This window comes from Mesoplodon bidens (genome assembly GCF_964165515.1).
Source record: "Mesoplodon bidens genome assembly, chromosome: 7".
Taxonomy (NCBI): Eukaryota; Metazoa; Chordata; class Mammalia; order Artiodactyla; family Ziphiidae; genus Mesoplodon; species Mesoplodon bidens.
Window position 1 is genome coordinate 89,393,644 of NC_138164.1, and position 20,076 is coordinate 89,413,719.

General features: G+C 35.0%; 1 protein-coding gene and 1 pseudogene across 7 annotated transcripts in view; one reads left to right on the top strand and one right to left on the bottom strand.

The window, feature by feature from the left end:
- IMMP1L (inner mitochondrial membrane peptidase subunit 1) overlaps positions 1-20,076 on the bottom strand; it is a 79,689-nt gene that overhangs the window by 52,297 nt on the left and 7,316 nt on the right. For 5 of the 6 annotated variants that reach the window (XM_081241122.1, XM_081241119.1, XM_081241121.1 and 2 more), the window contains exon 2: positions 7,598-7,709. The gene's annotated coding sequence lies outside the window, so the exon portion shown is untranslated. Of the gene's footprint in view, positions 1-7,597; positions 7,710-15,669; positions 15,715-20,076 lie in introns of all 6 variants that reach the window. The other variant, XM_081241123.1, reaches the window with a different exon arrangement.
- Positions 4,998-5,702, top strand: LOC308620818 (lipid transferase CIDEB-like; annotated as a pseudogene). Its single transcript has 2 exons — positions 4,998-5,010; positions 5,153-5,702. The product of its transcript is annotated as a lipid transferase CIDEB-like (transcript).

Consider the following 20,076-nt stretch of genomic DNA (forward strand, 5'->3'; position numbering starts at 1 on the left):
TGAAGGATGATGAACATCCTTCATCAAAAGCACTATTAATAGATTGAAAAGGCAAACCTCAGAGTTGGAGAAATATTTGCAATACCTATAAAAATGAAGGACTCATATTCTGAATATATAAAGAACTCCTACAAATCAAAGAAAAAGGCAGCCCAACAAAAAAATGGGCAAAAGAAGTGAACAGGCACTTCATAAAAGAGAATAACCAAATAGTCAATATACATATGAAAAAGTGCTCAATTTCATCAATCATCAGGGAACTAGAAATTAAAACAGTATAATGATCTACTACTTTATACCCACCAGAATTGAAAGATGAAAAAGATGGGGAAAAGGGAGCGTTAGCAAAGACTCAGAGCAACTTGAACTCTCATATGAATGTAAATTAGTACAACCATTTCAGAAAACTGGCAATTTTGATTGAAGCTGGAAATAAACGTACTTATGATCCAGTAATTCTGCTCCTAGACATATGCTCAACAGAAACCCATAAATATATTAATCAGGAGATACGTATTAGAATGTTTATATTTAACATTATATGGAAATCACCCAAATGTCCATTAACAGAATAGATAAAAAATATTGTGACATAGTCATATAATGGAATGCAGCAATGAAAATGAACAGATTACAACTACATGCAACAAGTAGATGAATCTCAAGACATAATGTTGAACAAAGGAAACCAGACATAAAAAAATTATACTGTATAATTCTATACATAAAATATAAAACCAAGCAAAACTAATCTATGCTATTACAAGTCAAGGCAGTGGTAATCCTTGCGCAGGGAGGGAGACAGTGGCTGGAAGAGAGCATGAAGGTGTCTTCTAGAGTGCTGATAATGTTCTTTTTCATATCTGGGTGCTGTCTGCGTAATTGTATTTGGCTTCTAAAAAATTCATTGAGCCATCCACTTATAATATGTACACTTTGTTCCATATATACAGCTTTCTTTAAAAATGCAATTTTGCACACAAATACAGATATACAAAGGTAGTCAAAATCCTTGTCATAAGAAATTTAGGAACAACTAATGTATGTATAATCTAAAGGTGAAAACTAAAGGTTCTTATACTACTTATTTAAATAATCAATTTTTCAAACCAATAGATAAGTTCCTGAACTCTTATAAATGGAGGAGCAACAGCTATTCACCCTATTATATTCCCCAGCTCCCAAGCTACAATACCATATTTTCAGATAACTGGCCTTTGTGTCAGAGTAGCTGCTGGTGCTGCTGCTATTATAACAGAGCTTCTAAGATAGTCTCAGTACTGAAAAATTGCCCTTATGTGAGAAACTAAAGTAGCACAGAAGATAAGGCAGTATCAAGAATATGTTTGCCGTTTTCCCCATTGCCCTCAAATTTCATAAGCTTTTATTTATTATGAAAGCTTATTACCTAATTTAATGGGAATCTTTTGAAAACATTTATTTTACTTTTCAGTGAAGTTAAAATATAATTCTTTAATATCAATATCCTACAAATTAAATGAAACTTCATGATAATTTGACAATTTACATCTCATTATTTCCCACTTAAATATTTTCCCTTACTTCTATACTGGAATCAACAAACGATTTACAACACCATTTTTCTCATATTGAAAAGATACTTTAAGAAATAAGCTAAGGGCTTCCCTGGTGGTGCAATGGTTAAGAATCTACCTGCCAATGCAGGGGACACGGGTTCGAGCCCTGGTCTGGGAAGATCCCACATGCCGCGGAGCAACTAAGCCCATGAGCCACAACTACTGAGCCTGCGCTCTAGAGCCCATGAGCCACAACTACTGAGCTCATGTGCCACAACTACTGAAGCCCACGTGCCTAGAGCCTGTGCTCTGCAACAAGAGAAGCCACCGCAATGAGAAGCCTGCGCACCACAATGAAGAGTAGCCCCCACTCTCTGCAACTAGAGAAAGCCCGCGCGCAGCAACGAAGACCCAATGCAGCCAAAAATAAATTTTTTAAAAAAAGAAAGAAGCTAAAAGAGATCACCTAATGATTATATAGTTCGTGTTTTACTTGTATAATAAATATTTATTCAGTTCTTACTATCTCCCAGGCTCTGGGGATAAAGGAATAAAACTGGCTAATTTTGTGGGATATATAGCAGGTTTATCCCTTTCTTTCTCTCTCTCATTTGATTAACAAATAAAACAAAACTATTTTTAACTAGTAACATAGTCACATATTCAAAAATTAAAAACAATCTAAAAGATATACAGTAAAAGCCCCATCTACTTTGTTTTCCTTACCCATCCACATACAAGATTTAGATTTTGTATACCTGTCCAGATTTTCTTTATGCAAATATAAGCAATTATGAATATATCTTATTCCTCTCCTCCTTTATACAAAAAGTAGTTTACTATATACTCTGCTTGAACTTAGCTTTTTTCAAATAACAACGTATGCTTGAAAACTTTCCAAATCTTCGTATAGAGAACATTCTTTCTATTTTTACAGCTATTTTACAGTAGGGTACTTCACTGTACAGCTATGCCAGAGTTCATTCAACCAGCACCCTACTGATACGACATTAGGGATGTTTCCAATCTTTTGCTACTACAAAAGAAGCTACAATGAAAACTTTTATGCATATGTTATTTTGTAAGTACATAAGTATATCTGTAATAAATTCCCAGAATTGGTTGAGACAAGTGTGTAAATGCATTGGTCTAGAAATTGCTGATTTTTCTTCTGTGGGGGCTGTGTCATTTTGCTTCCACCACATATACATCTCAGATGTATACCAGAAAAAGCTATTCTTCTCTTTGGGCCTCTAAGATATTTTGTTCATTAGGCAGTTCTCAAAGATGTTCTCATTGGAAAAAACTATATGAAGTTCTTTGTTTATTTTTCCCCAAATGCATATGTAAAATTGCTGACTTAGTTTTCAAGTTGGAAAAATATCGCTGATGCAGGAAATCATCATATTGATGCCTAATGTGCTGGGATAGCAACTGTCTATCTCTCTTCCCGATATCTCCTTTCATTTAAGAACAAATATACACCCCCATCCCAATTTTTTTCCTTTAAATTCACATTCAGTACTTTATAATTGGGAAAGCAGTCAAATGCATTTCACTTTTAAATGAATGTTTTCCTGAAGCACTTAAATGTTTTCTGGAAACCAAATCTATGTTACTTCTATATTTTCCTTTACAAAGCTATCATTTCAAAGGTAGTTTCATCTTTATGACTGACATTTTCAATAGGCAATGTCACCTAATACATTGTTTTTATTTCAAAGCCCATCCTGTCAAATATTTTATCATTAAAAACAACCACTTAAGTTCATTGGACTTCCTATTTAAGGAATCCTTAAGTAAATCCAGTTTCAATATCACTGTTTTATAAGAAAATATGTACATGATAATTTTTATTCCCCAAATAAGGATACCATAGTATTGATACATGCAAATCTAGGTTGCATTTCAATCATCCAGAAATCAGTTGTGAGATAATCTCAGTCTCTTGGAACAAAGCAGTAAGACAAGTTGCTGACCCCAAAGTAAATTTTAAATTTACTTTCTATGCCCTTAATCAATAGATGGGGCAGACCATACTTAAGCTCTCACCTAACCAATCAATATGTTAGGTAAATGCTGATTTTTACATTAGAGTCAATATAATGCACTGAGAGCAAAAGAATTACCTAACGAAGGTAAAACAAAACAACAACAAAAAAACACATCGTAAGCAGCACCCAGGACATAAAAGTTATCAGTCTAAGACAATTTAGGAAAACAGTCCTAGACAGCATAACGGTCTCTGAGGAAATCACATAAATTCTGTGAAATGACTAATGTTCACAATAACAACTCTGAGCCATCAAGAAAAACAAAAACAAAAACAACTTACATTATACTCAATTTGTTCTGTTTAAGAAGACAGAAGGGTACATTTTATATTTCAAAAACATTTTATAAAAAAATATTCATATGAAATAAATTTTGGCACACAAAAGGATAAGAGTCAATTATTCACAAAATTAACAGATGAGGAAATAGTACACCGCTTGTTAATAACAGCCCAATGAATGAGGAATTACTCTAAGTAAAATTCTCAAAGTTAGAATATACCACAGTTGCCTTTCAGAAGATGAATTGTGATAAAGTGCAGTAACATTTTGGGGGCCTTTAAACATAAAATTCCCTGTGCAAGGCCACTTCTTGGTTAAGAGACAAAAGAATACCTGATAATTTCTGAAAGCTAGTCATGCAAATTCTCCACTTCAATGGCTGGACACACTCAAGAATATATCCTGATTTCACTTTTCACTTTGTTTTCTTTAAATTGTGACTGCCACTAAGTAGACAGTTTGGTCTGGTTTCTACCTCCAACCTGCTAAATAACCTTGTGCAATTCACTCAATCTCTTTAGGTCTCCTTAGTTTCTTCATCAGTTAAAGTGAAGAAGTTATAGAAAACATGACATAATAGTAAATGGAATCAAAGTGCTAATAAAGTAAAACAAAGAGTTACTACATTAGGTCCTATGTCTGTATCTGTATATCTACCTCACATATACTATTTTTAAACTGTCACAAGTTACATGGTACTCTACCATATATTTAAGGCCTACAGTAAAGAAATTATGATCACTTCAGAATCTTTTCCAACATTTAATATGTGTCACTCTCAGGATACAACAACTTTCTCATGTACTCATTTAAATTAATTTAAAGTACCACTATAATCAATTATCTTTAACCTGAAAATATATGACCTTTTTCCACTTGACACATAAAAATCAACACATGATATGTAAAAGAACGTTCCTGGAAATGTTAATTATAATAGCCAAACACCAGAAAGAACCCAAACATCCACCACCAACAGAACGGATGAATTCTGTCATATTCATTCCAAAGGAATAACACATGATAATGAAAATGAATAAAATAAAACTACATGCAACTATGTAGATGATCTTCAAAACGTAATGCTTGGTAAAGGAAGAAAGAATGCATATGATTCCGGACAATGGGGCTCACCAGTAGGCCCATCTGTGTCCCATGCTACTCCACAGGGGCACCCCACAGCTGCAGCAGTGTCACACCGTAGCAATCTAACACCAACCCAAAGGGAAGTACAAAGGTGGTCGCAGTCTCCAAGCTCAAATCAGGATCCAATATGAGCTCCAAGACTGGCTGTAGGGTCTGGACCCCAGCTCCATCACTCTAGCCACCTTTCTGTGTCTGTGATCACAGTTGCCACCTGCCAGGAACTACTAGACAAAGCACTGGAGACCCTGTGGTTAACACTGGTGATAGACAAGGATGGGACCTCTGTGGACTGCGAGGACTTCTTCCAATTGTTGGAAGAAGATACATACCTGATGATGCTGGAGCCCCAGCAGGAGTAGGTGCTATCATATGGCCTAGGCTGGGAGAAGCCCAAGCACAGCAAGGACATCGCCCTCATTACCTTGAACATATACAAGCAAAACCCTTGAGACCTCTTTGGCCTGAACATCAAAGCCACACTCTACAGGATCTACTCCATGAGTTGTGACTTTCAAGTACTTGGCCCAAAGAAAGTACTCAGGGAGCTCATCCAGTTGAACCTCCATGATGCTGCTGCAAGGCCTGGGCCACGTTGCTGGGAATTTCCTCCACCATTTGCCATGCAGTGGAGGAGGCTGAGCAGTGACAGTGGCAGCAGCAGGGTCCCCTCCATCCCTACTGAGAAGGGCCTCTGAGCTTCTGCCCCAGACTCGTTCCAAGAGATACCCTGTGAGGACTGTGACAGCATCAGGTTTGGAGTCCTGGAGGCAGTGCAGACTAGATAACTCACCTGATTTCCCCCATTATTCTCGGACAGCACTGTGATAGGTCCCATCAGCATAATGCTTTCCATGCCTAGCCTATACACTTTCCTCAAGAATGCTGTCCTTTCCTAGAGATCTTTCCAGCCTCCCACTTACCCTGAAAGGCTACAAACTTGTCCCCAGGCATCTTGATCCCATTCTGATTGCAGCTACATCTAAATTCCTTACAACTCCTCCTGTCCCTAAGCTCTTTAGTACAGTGAAGTCAGCCCTCTGACTTTACCTTAAGCTCTCTATTTCTTCATACACTTCCCCTTAAAAATAACAAAAACATTTCCAACAAAAATACAAAAATGTTTATCAAAAAAAAGAATACATATGATTCCATAAAGATTAAAAAGAGGCAAAAAGTGAACACATTGCTGAGGAATACACATAAAAGTGATAAAATTATATAGAGAATTATCTAAATAGTTATCACAAAAATCAGGACATTGGTTACCTCTAAGGAAAAGGAAGATTATACCAAGAGCTTCTGGTATGTCAGTAATGATCTATGGTTACTGAATGTCTGCTTTATACTTATTCATTTTATGTTTCTATATAGTGTTATATTTCATAATAAAAAAGTTTAAAATGATATACTTTCTGAAAAATATATTCTTAAAGAAAAGGAAGAAAGGGCTCCTCTTTTTTGCTAACAATTTTATTTTCTTGGTCTACATTTCTAATTTTTATTGCAATGTTTTAATAATAAAGAAATAAGTTACTATGCCTAATTCTCCAGAATCTTAATAAAGAACAGATTTTACAAGCTTTCCAAATGGCCACAAAAAAAGTACCAGGTCATTAAAGAGTATAAAATCAGTTATTTTGTTAAATCTTTGCTTAGCTCAATGTTGTGCCTGTTGCTTTTTCTTCTTTTCAAGAAAATGTATGCTTACTTTCAAAAAAAATCTACATTACATCCAGATATTAATTTTATGCAGGTTGCACTCCAAAAAATATATAATAATTTAGCTCAAAAGTAGGAAGAAAAACTTTTAACTCTCACACATTTTAAAACAATTTTAGGAACACCTGTGTTTGCATTAAGCATGAGGATTCATAATAGGATGGACACAAATATGACACTTGAGATCCAATCCAATGTCACTCTGTGTAAGAATGGTTCAGTGTGTACTAGAAAACATAATCGCTAGATTACAGGATGGATATACAAAACAAGTTACACTTAAAGTCCACTGTATAAAATGTAATGTAGGGTAACTCACTCAAAATAGATCCAACAGTGTCTAATTTAAATTATACTAAAGATGTTTTAAATAGTTCCTCTGGAAAAACATAAAGGGAATTAAAATGATTACAAAAGAGATAATAATAATAATAATAATCAGACAAATTACAAACATATACACACACATATAATTTAGGAAATCCTAAAAGTTCCATCACCTACAAGCACCCTTCAATGTATGTTTGTTACAACTTTTAGATGCCACTAAACAGGAAGCAGACGATAAAACTTAGAAAAAAGACTATCAGCACTTTCATCAGGCTTCAGATATCAACATAATGGGTATCACCCATTATGAAAACAGAGCTGCTTTGGTTGTATACTGTTGTTTTTTTGTGAATGCAGGCAAGGATTCCCCTCCATAGTGGGTCCAGCTAACCAGTTATTTGCCCATCTATTAAGTGCCAACTTTAAAAAATTACACTATGTCCAGCAGGGAGCAGCATTACAACATTCATAAGACTTAACCACAACATGAAACCGACAGAAGAAAAAGAAGGGAAAAAACCCACTTACCATAGGTCTTTTCAATGATACATTCAATTTTTAGGGCAGTTGCAGGGCTTCCAGAAAAAACATCTAAAGCATGTCTCAAAGCATATATAGGTGATCCATGGTTTCAGGATGTCTAAAGCAGGAAATCAAAATTATATTAAGTAAAGGCTTCTTTCAGCCATATTTAGTTGAATTAGTATATAATATGACTAAGTGTCTCTCAGCTGTTATGGTGCATCTTCCTTATTGGATCAATAGGATTCTGAATTCAGATATTCAATGACACTTTGGATAAAATGACTTTAAAAAGCAGAATATTAAAGTCCTTTATTTACCAGAGAATTTAAGTAGAAAAAAATAAATGGGTGACATGATACATCAATCAACCTAGAGAAAACTGTGGTCAAGGACTTAAAGAAGTTGATAAGCCAACCATATACAGTTCTGATATATCAAATCCTTCTAAACAATTTGCAGATAATAGAGAGGATACAACATTCATTTCTACAGGTCAGCATGAATGAATATCTAGGGTTAGTTTTGGTTTTAAGAATATAACAAAGGCAGCAGAGAAGTAGTTTGTAATGCTGGTATGTTAAGCCTGATTAGTGTGATATTTACTGAATATGAGGAATGCACCTGATATTGTAGAAAAACTCCGTGACCAGTCATAATATGTCAAAGGCAAAACATATTGTATTTGATATTCTCCTGGATGTCAAAACCTGCCTCATATTCAACAATAATAACTCCATGTCAGTTCTTATGACTGAGGAAATGATGTATCACCACTGTTACTTGAAACATCGAACAGTTTGCTTTATATGTGTTTACATGCAAAGTTTCACTGTTTACACCAAAAACCAAATTTGTGCCATTAAAAGAACATATGAATATTTATCTTGAAATGTATATAATATAAATAAATATATATAATAAAATAGTTTGTGTAATATGCAATATCACATGTCAATATATCATAAATAATATATTTACTTGCATTTGAATGAATAATACATAAAATGGTTCCTACCATTTTCTACAGGGAAAATGACATGAGAAGCTTGACTTGAGTGTATGATATCAAGACTACAATTACTCTCTAATAATCATCATTAATTTGACTTAATTTGAAAGAAACTCTGATATATTCATCTTTTACCCTTTAACGCTAAGCTAGTCATAGCATTATTTCTTAATTTTTGCTCTCCTTGAAGTCTTCCCCATCCTATTTCTTGCCTCTGCACATTTCACTTTTCTGATACTTCCTCATTTTTGCCAATCTACCTTCCCTCTCCTTTATAATGCATTTCTGTTTCAACCCCAATTTTTGTTTTATTTAATCTCCTCTCTTTATGACCCTAACATCTTTCTTCCCTTTTCTCTTAGGACCCTTAAAAGTGAGGGTTGATTTTTTCTTTTTTGTTTTTTTCTGTAACAACAATGTGCTTAAATATACTCTTTCAGCCACTTACAGGCACTGTGCTTGATCTTAATAATCCCACCTGATTAGAACACTCAACTAAATATACTTAAATTATATTGCTGTTACTCATAAAAATATTTTTTCCTCTGAGTTACTGAAATATTTGAAGAACTCACTAAACATTTTGGAGCCAGTCATTTTTTTTTTTTTTAAGATTTATTTATTATTTATTTATTTATGGCTGCCTCGGGTCTTTAGTTGCGGCACGCAGGATCTTTGTTGAGGCATGCGGGATCTTTCATTGTGGCGCATGGGCTTCTCTCTAGTTGTGGCATGCGGGTTTTCTCTCTCTAGTTGTGGCATGTGGGTTTTCTCTCTCTCGTTGTGGTGCGTGAGCTCCAGAGCACGTGGGCTCTGTAGTTTGCAGCACACAGGCTCGCTAGTTGAGGCATGTGAGCTCAGTAGTTGTGGTGCGTGGGCTTAGTTTCCTGGCTGCACGTGGGATCTTAGTTCCCTGACCAGAGATCAAACCCACGTCCCCTGCATTGTAAGGCGGATTCTTTACCACTGGACCACCAGGGAAGTCCCTAGAGTCAGTCTTAAAACACCCCAAATCTCAAGGAAATCTAATCACACACTCCTTCCATTCAATTTGAGAGGTGATTTAGGATCTCACTATATGGTGTGAATAAATACTGAGTAACAAACTTTTTTAAGTTAACAGACCTTTGCTTCTTTTATTCATGTGTGTGTATGCCCATGTGTACAACATCCTCATCAAAAAGCAAAGACACATTAAAGAGCCCCATACTTCTAATATATATTATAAAGTCTAAAAAGAAAAGTGATTTCCCTATTTGGCACTTTCTAATGTGAATATTAACATTAACAATATTAGTGTATGGTGAAATAATCTCACAACAAAATATTATGCAAACCTCTGAGTTTTAAAAATTATAAATAGTTATATAACACATTTATAATACAATTACTTAAAAAGAGACTATAGTGGGTTGAGTAGTGTTCTCCCTTCCCCCCAAACTCATGTCCACTTGGAACCTCAGAATGTGACCCTATTACAATAGGATCTTTGCAGATATAATCAAGGTAAGGATCAATATGAGATCATATTAGGTTAGCGTGGGCCCTAAATACAATGAGAATGTCCTCAAAGGAGACCGAAAAGGACACACAGAGACACAGAGAAAAAAGACAATGTGAAAATGAAGGCAGACATTGAAGTTATGTTGCCACAGCCAAGGAAAGACAGGAGCCACCAGAAGCTGGAAGAGGCAGGGAAGGATCCTCCTCTAGAGCTGTTGGAACAAACATAGCTCTGTTCACACCGTAATTTTGGACTTCTGGCCCTGGAAACTGTAACGAAGTAAATTTCTGTTGCTTTAAGCCACGAAGTTTGTGGTAATTTGTTATGGAATTCCTAGGAAATTAAAAAGATTTTGGTACCAGCAAGTGGGGTGTTGCTGTAACAGATAACAAAAAAATTAAGAAAAATAACAATAAGACTGAAGAGACTATTGGTAGATTGCCTTGAAGAGCCAGCTGATATTGGATTGACCAAAAAGTTCATTCAGGCTTTTCCATAAAATGGTACATAAAAACCCGGACAAACTTTTTGGCCAACCCAATAGAAATAAGAGACGTTAAGGAGATTCTGGTGAATGCTCAGAAGGAAGTGAACCGGATGGCTGAGAACACTTGTATCATCTTAGAGAATACACTTATTTGTCAGGAAAAGAATGTTACAGAAATATGAACATTAACTGGACTTCTGGTGAAGTCTCAAGAAGGGAATGAGAGATGTTATTGAACACTAGAGGGAAGACAGTCTTTGTAACAATGTAGCAAAACTGACATGTGTTCTAATGTTGGGTGAAAAGTAGAACTTGTATGTGATGAGCCTGAATGTTTAGTTGAGATTTCCAAGCAAAATGTTGAAGGCATGTACTGGTTTCTCCTTGCTAATTATGGTAAAATGTGAGAGAAAGGAGATAAATTGAGGAATGAAAAAGGATAAAAGGGGATAAACTGAGGAAGTTAAGCAAAAAGAAATCAGCCCTTGATGATTTGGAAAATTCTCAGCATATCTAGATTGCAAAAGATGCTAACATCACAAATCATTAGGAAAATGCAAATCAAAACCACAATGAGATACCACTTCAAACTCATTAGAACAGTTATTATACAATAAATAAAGAAAGAAAGAACAAAAGTTGCTGAGGATTTGGAGAAAATGGAACCTCTCTGTACTGCTGGTGGGAATGCAAAATGGTTAAGCCACTGTGGAAAACGCTTTGGTAGCTCCTTACAAAGTTAAACATATGCTGCAGCAATTCTACTCCTCAGTATATACCTAAAGGAATTCTAATAGATACTTGTACTCTGATGTTCATTACACCAGTATACACAATAGGCAAAAGATGGAAACAGAACAAGTGTCTATCAACAGACATATGGATAAACAAAATGTGCTATATACGTACAATGGAATACTATTCAGCCATAAAAAGGAATGAAGTTCTGACACATGATACAAGATGGATGAACTTTGCAAAACACTATACTAAGTGAAAAACATTATGCAAATGCTAACAAAGAACAAATATTATACGATTTCACTTATGTGAGGTACCTAGATAGGCAAATTCATAGAGACAGGAAGTAGAATAGAGGTACCAGAAGCTGTGGTGATGGAGTGGGAAGGTTATTGCTCAATGGGTAAAGCATTTCCCTTTAGGATGATGGAAAAGCTCTGGAAAAAGATAGTGGCAATGTTTACACATCATAAATATACCTAATGCCATTGAATTGTACACTTAAAAATGATTACAATAATATATCTTATGTATATTTTTATCACAAAAAGATTTTTCCTATGGAAAAAGGACCCAAAACCTTGAGCCAGATGCAAAGGCTGACATAACTACTTCAACTAGAGAATCAAGACTGAGCTACTGATAAGCTCTAAAATGAACATATTCCAATGCTCAGTGAGGAAAAATGATCATCATATACGATAGTAATTCATTAATTCCATGTGAGTTCATTTAGGAAATGTTAATAGAAAAAGGAAACATGAGCTGCTTTTTAAATTTTTTAAAAATAAACTTAGAATACCAAACAGACTACAAAATTAATTTCAAATCTTTCACTCTGGAGATTGATAAAATTACAGTACAAAATGGCCTTTAATTTTTTTAACTTTGCATTTGGGGAATGAAAAAATATAAAAGGTAAAAACATGGCCTTAAAATTCTAAAGATTTTTAAAAGCAAATATATTTAAATGATTAAAAATCTTGTTTCAGTGCTGGACAACTCTGATAAAAAGTTCTTTAATATGAGTTGAAACAAATTTCTATGCTTTGGAGAAACAAAGGGGTTTAATTTCTCTTTCACAAGATTAAGTCAGGTCTTCTGAAACTCAAAATCATTCACCTCTGTGTTAAATATGTCTCACTTACTACTTGTTGTTTCATATCACAATCTCGAACCATCCTGGTTACTATGAATTTACTCATTTTATCAAGACAAATATGCCTCATTCCTTACGCAAATATCCATAAACTGGCTAAATAAAAGGCTACCTTTAGGATACTAACGCTGAGTTTGGGTCCAGGTACAAATCGTAAATAAGCTTGAATTTTGTCATCAGACAGCTCATCATGGTTGTGAATCCTAGCTCTATCATTTACTAGCTATGTGAGAATGATGGTTAATTTTATGTATCAACTTGACTGGGCCATGCAGTGTCAAGATATTTGATCAAACTTTATTCTGGGTGTTACTGTGAGGGTGTATTTGGATGAGATTAACATTTGGATCCTCAGATTAAGTAAAGCAGATTGCCCTCCCTAATGTGCATGGACCTCATCCAATCCATTGAAGGCCTGGGTAGAATGAAAGGTTGACCCTTAGGCCACTAAAAGGGAGCGAAAAGCATCAACGTACTAGAGATTATGAAAACTTTCTAAAAGATAGAAATAACAGTGATAAATAGAACAGGGCAGAGAGAGCAACAGCCTAGCACAGGGTTTGGCAAACCATGGTTCACAGGGCAAACCTTCCAGGTTACCATCTGCTTTTGTATACCTTGCAAATTAAGTCTGGTTTTTATACTTTTATTTTATTTTATTTTTATTTTATTTTTTATTTTTTTTTTTTAAGAACACAATGTTTTTGATCTTATCATTTTGAGAACAGTGGCTATTTTATTTTATTTTATTTTATTTTATTTTTTTGCGGTACGCGGGCCTCTCACAGTTGTGGCATCTCCCATTGCGGATCACAGGCTCCGGACACGCAGGCCCAGCGGCCATGGCTCACGGGCCCAGCTGCTCCACGGCATGTGGGATCCTCCCAGACCGGGGCACGAACCCGCGTCCCCTGCATCGGCAGGCGGACTCTCAACCACTGCGCCACCAGGGAAGCCCTGGTTTTTATACTTTTAAATGGCTCAAAGAAAAGAAAAGAAGAATATTTTGTGACATGTACAAATTATATGAAATTCAAATTTCAGTGTTCATAAACAAAGCATTATCAAAACACAGCTGTGCTCATTTTTTAATATACTGTCTACAACTGCATTCCAATGGTAGCGTTGAAAAGTTATGAAAGAGGGCATGTGGACTGAAAAACCTAAAATACTTACTATTTAGTCTCCAAAAAAGTATGTTGACCTTTGTCCAACTACACACACAGGAGAATGTTTCAGGGAAGATGTAACTTTTCTTCCGGTAGAAAGGGGTTGTGGGCTGAACCAACAGTTATGGAGGATAAGAAAAGGTTTAACCTGCCTGAGAGGAATCTGGGCTCCAAAGTATAGTGGTTGAAACCTAGGATAGGATCCTCCTTATCAGTCTATTAGAGATGGACCTGGCCTGTCTGCTTGCCCTCTGCTTATCCATTCTGAGCAAAACACACCAATAAATTAGTCCTACCTATACCCAAAGCAATCTACACATTTAATGCAATCCCTATCAAAATACCCATGATATTTTTCACAAAACTGGGACAAATAACCGTAAAATTTATATGGACACACAAAAGACCCCAAATAGCCAAAGCAACCTTAACAAGAACAAAGATGAAGGTATCATACTCCCTGCCTTCAGACTACTACAAAACTATGGTAATCAAAACAGTATGGTACTGACACAAAAACAGAAATATAAATAAATGGAACATAACAGAGAGCCCAGAAATAAACCCATGCATTTATGGTCAATTAATCTATGACAAAGAAGGCAAGAATATACAAAGGAGAAAAAACAGTCTCTACAATAAGTGATGCTGGTAAAACAGGACAGCTACATGTAAAAGAATGAAATTAGAATATTTTCTCATACCATAAACAAAAATAAACTCAAAATAGATTAAAGACCTAAATCTAAGACCAGAAACCATAAAACTCCTAGAAGAAAACATGCAGAACACTCTTTGACATAAATTGTAGCAATATTTTTTGGATCTGTCTCCTAAAGCAAAGGAAACAAAAGCAAAAATAAACAAATTGGACCTAATTAAAGTTAAAAGCTTCTACAGAGCAAAGGAAACCATTGACAAAACAAAAAGAAAACCTACTAAATTGGAGAAAATATTTGCAAATGATATGACTGATGAGGGGTTAATATCCAAACTATATAAACAGCTCGTACAACTCAATATCAAAAACAAACAAGCAAACAAACAAGCAAAAAAACCCTAAACAACCCAATTTAAAACTGGGCAGAAGACCTGAATAGACATTTTTCAAAAGAAGACATACAGATGGCCAATAGGCACATGAAAAGATGTACAACATCAGTAACCATCAGAAAAATGTCACTCAAAACCCCGATGAGATATTACCTCATGACTGTCAGAATGGCTATCATCAAAAAGACCACAACTAACAAATGTTGGCGAGGAGTCTGAGAAACGGGAACCCTCATATACTGGTAGTGAGAATGTAAATTGGTAGAGCCACTATGGAAAACAGCATGGAGAGTCCTCAAAAAAATTAAAAATAAAACTACATGATCCAACAATTCCACTTCTGGATATATATCCAAAGAAAACAAAAACACACAATTTGAAAAGATATATGCACCCCAGTGTTCACAGCAGCATTATTTGCAATAGCTAAGATATGAAAGCAATCTTAAAGTGCCCATCAACAGATGAATGGATAAAGAAGATGTGGTATACATATACAATGGAATATATTAGTCATAAAAAAAAGAAATTCTGCCATTTGCAACAACATGGATGGACCTGGAGTATATTTTGCTTAATGAAATAAGTCAGGCAGAGAAAGACAAATACTGTATGTTATCAATTATATGTGAAATCTAAACAATAAAATGAATGAATATGACAAAACAGAAACAGACTCATAGATATAGAGAATAAACAAGTGATTACCAGTGGGGAGAGGGGTGGGGGGAGGGGCAAAATAGGGGTAGGGGATTAAGAGGTACAAACTACTATGTATAAAGTAGAGAAGCTACAAGGATATATTGCATAGCGCAGGCAATATAGCCAATATTTTATAATAACTTTAAATAGAGTACAATCTATAAAAATACTGAATCACTATAGAACACCTAAAATTAATATAATATTGTAAATCGACATACTTTAATAAAAAAATACTAAGTCCTACCTACCCATAAGGAATTCCCATCAGTATTCTTTCCATTTAGGGTAATTTGCTAGAGAAAGAAAAGAAGAGAAAACCCACTCCAGTTATCTATATTATTTAACTCATCATATATCAACATGAATGAACAATCAAGGATCACCAACATTTAAGGAAACCACAAGAATGAAAAAGAAGGCCCATGATGAAAAACAGAACAAGCAACTCTGGAGAAATCAGAGGTAATTCAGGGAGGAAAATAAAAGGAAAATAATTCTATTTAACATCTTCAGAGATATTAGTTAAGATATTGTATCTATGCGACAACAGGCATATGAAAGAGTAGAATTAAAACAACAAAGAGTAGAGTTTAAAGAAATTTAAAATAGAAGCCTGTCCACCACCAACTCCCCCCACATATACAAAAAAATAGAAAAGTTGAAACAAAAGTTGAAGAAATACAGAATAACAACTCAAGGAGGGTAATAATCTCTCTCAAATGTTACAGGAAAAGACCCCCAGGGAATACAGAGCAGGAAAAAGAAAAATAAATAGATCCCTAGATACATCTTTCATGTAGAGCAGAGGTTGTCAAACTAGGGCCCATAAGCCAAATCCTGCCCACTCCATTTTAGCACATAAGGTTTTACTGGAACACAGCCATGCTCATTCGGTTACGTGTTGTCTATGGCTGCTTTTTTGCTACAACAACAGAGCTAAGTAGTTGCAACAGGAACCATATGGTCTGCAAAGCCTAAAATATTTACTATTTGGTCTTTCATAGAAAAATTTTGCTAAATATTGATCTAGAGCTATGCTGTCCAATATAGCAGCAACTAGCCAAAAGTAGTGTTTAAATTTAAATTATTAAAACAAAATTAAAAATTCAGTTCCTCAATCATATCAGCCACATTGTAAGTACCCAATAGCCATATGTGTTTAATGGCTATTATACTGGTCAGTGTAGATATAGAACATTTCCATCAACACAGGAAGTACTACTGGAAATTATAACAGGCCACTACAGCTATATTTTAATTATTGCCTTTAAAAGTGCTACAATGAAAAACAAAAAATACCTAAGAGAAGCAGGAAGAAAGATCAAATTCAGAAAAAGACAAAAATTAGTAACATTAGAAAAGGAAATAATTAATGCCTAAATATAAGGCATCATTCTATGAAAATAGCATTAAAATAGATTTTTTTTAATCCTTCGAAGTTACTGAGAGAAAAATCCAAAGATATAGCATTACAAATGAGAAACTAAATATCATAATGGATATGGACGAGATTATGAAACAATTCAATGTAGAGAATGCAATTAATTAATGCTACCAAATTTGAAAATAATTTTAAAAGTGTTTCCTAAGAAAATATAATTCAAAGAAAGGTAGAACAAGAGCTGTGAACAAAAAAGTTTAAAAAAAAGTTGTGTAATTTAGTTCTGAGTTTACGATGAAAATGTTTGCCAGGATTTTTAACTTCCATCTTATCCTACAAGAAACTTCATATTCTTAAACTGGGAAATAGCAGTCAAAATATTTCCCTCTGCTAACACTACTTATTGAGCCAAGAAATATGTATTTCTTCAGAGGGGATCAGCACTAGTGTAAATGATCTTTCATGCAAAATCAGAAGATGTGATGTAAGAAGCTTCACATGGAATGGTTTTAAGTATCTGGCCTTTCCCTGGACTCCCACAATTATTCATACTGAGGAGGAATTGATACCTCATCAGAAATGTCCAGGATAATTAGAATAACGCATGGGCTTAGATTAGCACCGCAGCTTTATGCCTATGAGACTCCTCTAGTTGACACAGGAAAGGGGCACCAGGCATTAGTCAGCAGTTGTTAAATTCCTTACTTGGGCTCCATGCAAAGAAGAAGAACAGTCCCCAACTGGGAGATATACCTATGCTGGGCCATTCTACCTCTGGAATTTCTTTTTCCTTTTTTTTTTTTTTTAATTTATTTATTTATTTTTATTAGTTTCTGCTTTATAACAAAGTGAATCAGTCATACATATACATCTGTTCCCCCATCCCTTCCCTCTTGCGTCTCCCTTCCTCCCACCCTGCCTATCCCACCCCTCCAGGCGGTCACAAAGCACCGAGCTGATCTCCCTGTGCTATGCGGCTGCTTCCCACTATCTATCTACCTTACGTTTGGTACTGTATATATGTCCATGCCTCTCTTTCGCTTTGTCACAGCTTACCCTTCCCCCTCCCCATATCCTCAAGTCCATTCTCAAGTAGGTCTGTGTCTTTATTCCTGTTTTACCCCTAGGTTCTTATTGACATTTTTTTTCTTAAATTCCATATATATGTGTTAGCATACGGTATTTGTCTTTCTCTTTCTGAGTTACTTCACTCTGTATGACAGACTCTAGGTCTATCCACCTCATTACAAATAGCTCAGTTTCGTTTCTTTTTATGGCTGAGGAATATTCCATTGTATATATGTGGCACATCTTCTTTATCCATTCATCTGATGATGGACACTTAGGTTGTTTCCATCTCCGGGCTATTGTGAATAGAGCTGCAATGAACATTTCCTTTAACACTAAAAGTTTTTAGTGTTTTAGGGTTTACCACTAAAAATGTCTTGTTCACTTTTATAAATACATTTACTTGAAAAATCTCCTTGAACCAAAACATGTTTATCTTTTGACACATCTACTCTATTACACTGAATATTCCCAGATGAGTATACAGTGGATTTTAAAATTTTAACTTAAAACCCCAGTTTTCTGCTTATACTTAAGAATCCACTACAATTGGGATGAACGTAAGTTCTCATGTGCCCTGGACAGTCCCAGATTACACCTGCTTTCCTGGCATCCAGTATAATTCATGTATTTCAGCACTCTCAAAAGTGTTCTAAAAATTATTGAGGAAATCTAAACAAAAAGTAAAAAATATTTTAAAATAAATGATGATGAAAACATAAAACGTTAAAAGTTGCAGGATACAGCTAGAACAGTGCTTAGGGAAAATCACCCTTAACTATAAATAGTATACTAGAAAAGAAGAAAGGTGGAAAATCAATGAATTAAGCTTTTATCACAAGGGAGAAAAACCAAAACTTCAGCAAATCAAAACCAAAGAATGTAGGAGGAAGGAAATAATAAGAGCAGTAATCAATAAAATAGAAAGTAAAAAATTTTACAAAAACAGGGAAAAATTTTAAAAGCCAAAAGTTAGGTTTTAAAAAAAAAGATTAATAAAAATGAAAAATCCCTAGCAAACCTAAAAAAGAAAAAAAGAAGAAACACAAGTAACCAATATCAGCAATTAAGAAATCATTTACAGTCATTAAAAAATAAGCTCATAACAGATGAACCCTCCCTTAGGTAACAACCACAAACTCAGGACAAAATACAAGAACAATTATGTGAAGGCTCTAGGGATTGAACAGAACAAGATTTTGTTGGTGAGTCAAACTTGTAAGAAGGGATTTCCAAAGGTTGAGCATCTTACTTTTACTGATTTAGCTTGAGAGCAGTGTAGTACAGGTGGTTAAAATTCTGAGAGAAAAGAAGTCATCATTCTGGAGAACCTGAAGAATCACACACTAACCAATGAAATGGGAAGTCCAGAAAAATCTACCTAATATGTGTGACTCTATTTATTGTAAAAGTAATGTTCAATATGGCAGGGAAAGAACTGTCTTTTCAATAAATGGTGCTAGGTCAACAGGATATCTATGTAGGAAAAACAAATACACCTTCAGCCCTGCCTCACAACAAAGACACAAAAAAATGAATTCCACCAGCATGCAGACTCACATGTTTAAAAGTAAACAGCAGGGCTTTTAGATGAAAATATTGAGATTATCTTTGAACTCTTGGGAGTAGGCAAACCTAGCCATAAAGTGCTAGACATAAGGAGAAAAACTAGTACTTCAGAATACATTCTGACTAAAATCAAAAGATGATGAACCGGTTTGCAAGGCAGAAACAGAGACACAGATGTAGAGAACAAACATATGGACACCAAGGGGGGGAAAGCTGGGGTGGGGGCTGGTGGTGGTGGGATGAATTGGGAGATTGGGATTGACATATATACACTAATACGTATAAGACAGATAACTAATAAGAACCTGCTGTATAAAAAAATTAAATTTTATTAAATTGAAAGAAAATAATACGAAAATGAAAGCCACAGACTAAGAGAATATATTTGTAACACATTTATTTGAAACTGAACTCTTATCCAAAACATAAAAAGAATTCCTACAAATCCAGATTGAAAGAAAAATAATGCAATTTTTAAAAACTGGCAAAGACACAAAAAGACTCTTCACAGAAGAGGTTATCCAAATGGCCAATAAACATAAAAACAGGTGCTCAACTTCATCAGTTCAAATCCAAATGAAAATGTCATACCATAATCCTCCAAAAATGGCTAAAATGAAAAGAAAGACAATACTAA